Below are 7,858 nucleotides of genomic sequence, written 5' to 3' on the forward strand. Positions count from 1 at the left end.
GCCCCAGTGTCCTTCCTGGCCAACACCTTCTTGTTTCTGGTCATTCAATTTCCTTCTTCTTGGTCTTCTGTCAGCTTTTAGCATTAGCAAATGTCCAGAAGTGAGCCTGACTTTTCCCCCACAGAGTGCGTGACCAGGTTCTCCCCTTTATGACTTCACTCATCAGGAAGATTTTTTTTTTCTTCAGTGACTATCTTTGCTAGCAAATCCTTTCAAGGTGAAATCACATCATGAGACCACTTAGCTATAATCAAGCTTGGGATTTCTTTTCTCCCTTCAACTTGCCAAAGGAATCCACGTGAGAAGACGACACAGGTCTGAACCACCTGTGTCTTCCCAAGTGCTAGGCTGCAGGTATGCACACCCTGGCCAGGCTTGGACTTGACCCAAAATGTACCACCTAGTATTTGTGATGGACTTCTAACTTTATGACTTTGAGAGTCTAAGAGAACTCAGCTTATTTTGGGTCGCTCCAGACATAATCTCACTCTGTGCCTCATGACTGAGTCATGTGTGCCTCATCTGTGCCATGGTCTCATGCCAGGAGTCACTCTTACGTGGAGCATCCTTCTCCACTGAGGGGGTCATGATCTTGCTCCAAAATCCCAATTCACTCACTGGAATTCACCGTTACGGATGAATGGAACTGAAGTTCCATCTTATTCTGCAGCTACTGCCATTTATGAGTTAGAGCCTGGTAAATTAAGGAGTCAAACAGCAGAGCACTCTGGACCTCTTCAGGAACCCCTGCTGAACCATTTTCTACTCTGGTCTCAAGGGAGAGCTAGCAATGTTCTGTACGTTGGATCTGAAGTCCAGACATTGTCTAAATTATCTATGTACTTCAACAAGACCATCAACAGCTCCACCAGGAACTGCCCTTCCTTCCCTGAGAAAGGGCTTGGAAAATGTATTAATTCACCCTATTTGTCAGTAACTATCTCAAGTAGTTCTAAACAATAGACCCCTGAAACCCCGACTGAGGCCGTAGTTCTCTGAAGTGTGTGTTTGAAACTGCACAAAACTACTAAGGAGTTGGATGATTTGTGATCCACATCAGCAAATGTCATTGAGAATCAATAATAAATCAACACAATAATCTCGGACATGTATAGGTGGTCTGAATCAATTTAGAATACTCGATAGTGGATAGTTAAAAGCGACTTGTTACAGATTATTCGTTTACACTGTGTGAAGATGTTTTTCTCTGTGATTGGTTTAACAAAGAGATAAATGGCCATTGGCTAGGCAGGAAGAGGTTAGGTGGGACTTCTGTGGACAGAGAGAAATCAGAGAGGAAGAAAACCGAGTCACCAGCCCCATGGAGAGCAAGCAGGATGAACAGTGCAGAACAAAGGTAACCAGCCACGTAAAAGAAATAGATAAAAAGATATGGGTTAGTTTATTATAAAAACTAGTTAGGAACAAGCCTAAGCTAAGGCTTAGCTTTTGTAATAAATTAAGTCTCCACTTCGTTTTTTTTTTTTTTTGAAAGTTGGCGGTCCAAAGAAAAGTCCCTTTGTAGCCAATTACAGTACAATCCTCAGGAGAATTCATGAGTGAATATCACCATCAATTCTATATAAATGTATATATTCTGATCAGAATTTTGAATGTGCATTTGCAAATCTCATGCCTGCGTAGCATTTTCCTAAAGGCTCACTGGTGACCTCTAGCAATAATACTGGTCTCAGGACTCTCCTAGTGGCTGCCCCACCTCCACCAGGAGTTGACAATTCATTATGAAGGCCTTGCTGAGTACTGGACTCTCCAGGACTTTTCCTAAAGCTCACTTCCCTGGTAGGACTGTTGATAAGTCATAACAGCCATGTACCTGAGTCCTTTTTCCTCTGTTCTACAGTTGGCCTACAAACACCAGCATTTACCCTTAGGCAAATAAGGATGCATGATAAATAAGGTCCCATATACTGATGTGGGATTTTCTCTGTATGCTGTAAATATGTTCTATTACCATTGGTTAATAAAGAAGCTACCTTGGGCCTATTGCAGTGCAGAATAGAGCAAGACAGGAATTCCAAGCAGAAATAGAGAAGAAAATCAGACAGAGTCAGAGAGTTGCCAGGTAGCCGCCAAAGGAAACATGTAGCCCGGGAACCTTATTGGCAAACCACAAGCCTTGTGATAAAATACAAAATAATGGAAAAGGGTTAATTTAAGGTATAAGAGCTAGCTAGCAAGACAGAAGCCCGGTAAGGGAACACACAATTTTCCCACCACCCTTATCTCCCTGGGTATTCCAAAGGGGTGGCTTCCCCCAGCTAAGCCCTCTCTCCTCCTACCCCATCCCTGCTTTCAGCCAGGAACCCCTTCCCTTCCTCTCTCCCTTTTTCGGGGCATAAAATCCTCCAACCCAGCCTGTGTGGGAACCACCAGGACCAGGCGGTAAGTGCAACCAGGCAGGAGGGAGTTCCTTTGTTTTAATAGCCTGCCTGCAGCAAGGTAAGACTGAAGGCAGGGAGATTTCTGGTCAGCAAGTGGCACTGATCCTGTAGCAGAAGATACAATGGAGGGGTAGTGTGCTCCTGACCCGCCACAGAAGCCAGGTAAGGGAACACACAATTTTCCCGCCACCCTTCTTTCCCTAGGTATTCGGAAGGGGCAGCTTCCCCCAGCTAAACCCTTTCTCCACCTACCCCATCCCTGCTTTCAGCCAGGAACCCCTTCCCTTCCTCCCTCCCTTTTCCGGGGCATAAAATCCTCCAACCCAACCTGTGTGGGTGCCACCGGGACCAGGTAGTGAGTGCACCCAGGCAGGAGGGAGTTCCTTTGTTTTAATAGCCTGCCTGCAGCAAGGTAGTACTGCAGGCAAAGTGATTCCTGGCCAGCAAGAGTCACTGATCCTGTAGCAGAAGACCCAGCAGAGGGAAGAACCATTGGAGAGCATCTGAAGGAAGAGATGGGCAGGCGCCAAGGCAAGAATTCTTCCAACAATCTGAAAAACAACATGAAAACACCAGATCCCAGTGATCTTACCACAGAAGGACTTGAACACCCTATTCCGGAAGAAGTGGTAAACAGTGTCATTATGAAAGCAATAGAGTCTCTTAAACAGGGTATGAATAACTCACTTAAAGAAATGGAAGAGAAAGATAACAAAAAGATTGAAGAAATGAGTAAAGAAATGGAAGAGAAATATAACAAAAAGATTGAAGAAATGAGTAAAGAAATGGAAGAGAAATATAACAAAAAGTTTGAAGAAATGAGTAAATTCGTAAACGATACCCTGGGAAACCAAGAAAAAACAATCAAACAGGTAATGGAATCAGTTCAAGAATTGAAAACTGATTTGGAGGCAATGAAGAAAACACAAACCGAGGGCTGGCTGGATTTGGAAAATCTAGGTAAACAAACAGAGACTTCAGGAACAAGCCTAACCAATAGAATACAAGAGATAGAAGAAAGAATCTCAGATTATGAAGACACCATAGAGAAAATAAACGCTCTGACCAAAGTAAACAGCAAATCCAACAAATTCTCATCACAAACCATTCAGGAAATCTGGGACATAATAAAAAAACCAAATCTAAGAATAATAGGGGTAGAAGAAGGAGAAGAATTGCAGATCAAAGGTCCAGAAAATATATTCAACAAAATTATAGACAAAAACTTTCCCAACCTAAAGAACGATATTCCTATGAAGGTTCAAGAAGCATACAGAACACCGAATAGACTGGATCAAAAAAAAAATCCCCTCGCCATATAATAATCAAAACACAAAGCATTCAGATTAAAGAAAGAATATTAAGAGCTGCAAAGGAAAAAGGTCAAGTGACTTATAAAGGTAAACCTATCAGACTTACACCAGACTTCTCTATGGAAACCATGAAAGTCAGAAGGTCCTGGATAGAGGTACTGCAGAAACTAAGAGACCATGGATGCAAGCCCAGACTACTATATCCAGCCAAGCTATCATTCACAATCAATGGAGAAAACAAAATATTCCAGGATAAAAACAAATTTAAACAATACGTAGCTACAAATCCAGCCTTACAGAGAATATTAAAAGGAAAATCACAACCCAAGGAATCCAACATTCCCAACACTGCCTACAATAACTCAGACATCTAGCGACCCTTCACAAGCACAACTCAAAGAAGGGAAACTCATACACTCTACTACCCAAAAAAAAATAACCTGAGTCAACAACCACTGGTCATTAATATCACTTAATATCAATGGACTCAATTCACCTATAAAAAGGCACAGTCTTAGAGATTGGATACAAAAACAAGATCCAACATTCTGCTGTTTACAAGAAACACACCTCAACCACAAAGACAGACACCTACTCAGAGTAAAGGGTTGGGAAAAGGTTTCCCAAGCAAATGGACCTAAGAAACAAGCGGGTGTGGCCATTCCAATATCTAACAAAATCGACTTCAAACTAAAATCAATCAGAAGAGATGGAGATGGACATTTCATACTCATAACAGGAAAAATTCATCAGGAAGAAGTCTCAATCCTGAATATCTATGCCCCTAATATAAAGGCACCCACATATGTAAAAGAAACACTTCTAGAACTCAAGGCAGTCATCAAACCACACACACTAATAATAGTAGGAGACTTCAACACACCTCTCTCATCAATGGACAGGTCAATCAGACAGAAACCTAACAGAGAAATAAGAGAATTATTGGAGGTATTGAATCAAATGGACTTAACAGACATCTATAGAACACTCTACCCAAATAGGAAAGAATATACTTTATTCTCTGCAGCTCATGGAACCTTCTCAAAATTGACCACATACTGGGTAACAAAGCAAACTTCCACAGATACAAAAATATATTAGTAACCACCTGTGTCTTGTCAGATCACCATGGATTAAAGTTAGAATTCAACAACAATGCTACTCCCAAGAAGTCAACAAACTCATGGAAGTTGAACAGTCAACTACTAAATCACCCCTGGGTCAAGGAAGAAAGAAAGAAAGAAATTAAAGTCTTTCTTGAATTTAATGAAAATAAAGACACAACATACTCAAACCTATGGGACACTATGAAAGCAGTGCTAAGAGGAAAGTTCATAGCACTAAGTGCCCATTTAAAGAAAACGGAGAAACACACATTGGAGACTTAACAGCACAGTTGAAAGCTCTAGAAAAAAAAGAAGCTGATTCACCCAGGAGGAGTAGAAGACTGGAAATAATCAAACTGAGGGCTGAAATCAACAAAATAGAAACACAGAAAACAATCCAAAGAATCAATGAAACAAAAAGCTGGTTCTTGGAGAAAATCAACAAGATCGACAAACCCCTATCCAAACTAATCAAACGGCAGAGAGAGAAAATACAAATTAATAAGATCAGAAATGAAAAGGGGGACATAACCACAGACACAGAGGAAATTCAGAGAATCATTAGATCTTACTACAAAAACCTGTATGCCACAAAATTGGAAAATGTAAAGAAACGGACATTTTTTTAGATAAGTACCATATACCAAAGTTGAACCAAGACCAGGTGAAAAATCTAAATAGACCTGTCAGTCATGAAGAACTAGAAGCTGTTATCAAAAATCTCCCTACCAAGAAAAGCCCAGGGCCAGATGGTTTCAATGCAGAATTCTACCAGAACTTCCAGGAAGAGCTAATACCTACACTCCTTAATGTATTTCACAATATAGAAACAGAAGAGTCATTGCCAAACTCTTTTTATGAAGCTACAGTTACCCTGATACCAAAACCACACAAAGACACAACCAAGAAAGAAAATTACAGGTCAATCTCACTCATGAACATCAACACAAAAATTCTCAATAAAATACTGGCAAACCGAATCCAAGAACACATTAGAAAAATCATCCATTATGATCAAGTGGACTTCATCCCAGAGATGCAGGGCTGGTTCAACATACGCAAATCTATCAATGTAATCCATCATATAAATAAACTGAAAGAAAAAAAACCATATAATCATTTCATTAGATGCTGAAAAAGCTTTTGACAAAATTCAACACCCATTTATGATAAAGGTGTTGAAGAGATTGGGGATACAAGGATCATACCTGAATATAATAAAAGCAATATACAACAAGCTGACAGCTAACATCAAATTGAATGGAGAGAAACTCAAAGCCATTCCACTAAAATCAGGAACACGACAAGGCTGTCCACTCTCTCCATACCTCTTCAATATAGTGTTTGAAGTTCTAGCAATAACAATAAAACAACATAAGGGAATCAAGGGGATTCGAATTGGAAAGGATGAAGTTAAACTTTCGTTATTTGCAGACGATATGATAGTGTACATAAGCAACCCAAAAAAACTCTACCAAAAAACTCCTACAGCTGATAAACACCTTTAGTAATGTGGCAGGATACAAGATCAACTCCAAAAAATCGGTTGCCCTCCTACACACAAAGGATAAAGAAGGAGAGAGGGAAATCAGAGAAACATCACCTTTCACGATAGCTACAAATAGCATAAAATATCTTGGGGTAACTCTAACCAAGGAAGTGAAAGACCTATTTGACAAGAACTTTAAGACTTTGAAGAAAGAAATTGAGGAGGATACCAGAAAATGGAAAGACCTCCCCTGCTCCTGGATTGGGAGAATCAACATAGTAAAAATGGCAATTCTACCAAAAGCAATCTATAGATTCAATGCAATCCCCATCAAAATTCCATCAAACTTCTTCACAGACCTTGAGAGAACAATAATCAAGTTTATATGGCAAAACAAAAAACCCAGGGTAGCCAAAACAATCTTATACAATCATAAGGAACTTCTGGAGGCCATACCATCCCTGACTTCAAACTCTATTACAGAGCTACAGTATTGAAAACAGCTTGGTATTGGCATAAGAAAAGAGAAGTCGACCTATGGAATCGAATAGAAGACCCGAATATTAACCCACAAACCTATGAACACCTAATTTTCGACAAGGGAGCTAAAGGTATACAATGGAAGAAGGAAAGCATCTTTAACAAATGGTGCTGGCATAACTGGATGTCAACCTGTAGAAGAATGAAAGTAGATCCATATCTATCACCATGCACAAAACTCAGGTCCAAATGGATTAAAGACATCAACATTAATCTGTCCACTTTGAACCTGATAGAAGAGAAAGTGGGAAGTAGTCTACAAGATATAGGCACAGGAGACCACTTCCTAACTAGAACCCCAGTAGCACAGACAATAAGAGAATCAATGAATAAATGGGACCTACTGAAACTGAGAAGGTTCTGTAAAGCAAAGGACACTGTCAGTAAGACAAAAAGGCTACCTTCCGACTGGGAGAAGATCTTCACAAACCCCTCATCAGACAGAGGTCTGATCTCCAAAATATACAAAGAACACAAGAAACTAGACACTAATACTCTAATTAACCCAATTAAAAACTGGGGTACTGAACTGAACAGAGAGTTCACAACAGATGAACTTTGAATGGCCAAAAGACACTTAAGGTCATGCTCAACCTCCTTAGCGATCAGGGAAATGCAAATCAAAACCACTTTGAGATACCATCTTACACCTGTCAGAATAGCTAAACTCAAAAACACCAATGATAGCCTATGCTGGAGAGGATGTGGAGTGAGGGGAACACTCATCCATTGTTGGTGGAAATGCAAACTTGTGCAGCCACTGTGGAAATCAGTGTGGCAGTTTCTCAGGAAACTGGGAGTCAACCTCCCTCAGGACCCAGCAATTCCACTCTTGGGAATATACCCAAGAGATTACCTATCATACCACAAAAGCATTTGTTCAACTATGTTCATAGCAGCACTATTTGTAATAGCCAGAACCTGAAAACAACCTAGGTGCCCCTCAATAGAAGAATGGTTAAAAAAGGTATGGAACATATATACATTAGAGTTTTACTCAGCGGTAAA

Source organism: Myodes glareolus, chromosome 27 (assembly GCF_982192425.1).
Source record: "Myodes glareolus chromosome 27, mMyoGla1.1, whole genome shotgun sequence".
Taxonomy (NCBI): Eukaryota; Metazoa; Chordata; class Mammalia; order Rodentia; family Cricetidae; genus Myodes; species Myodes glareolus.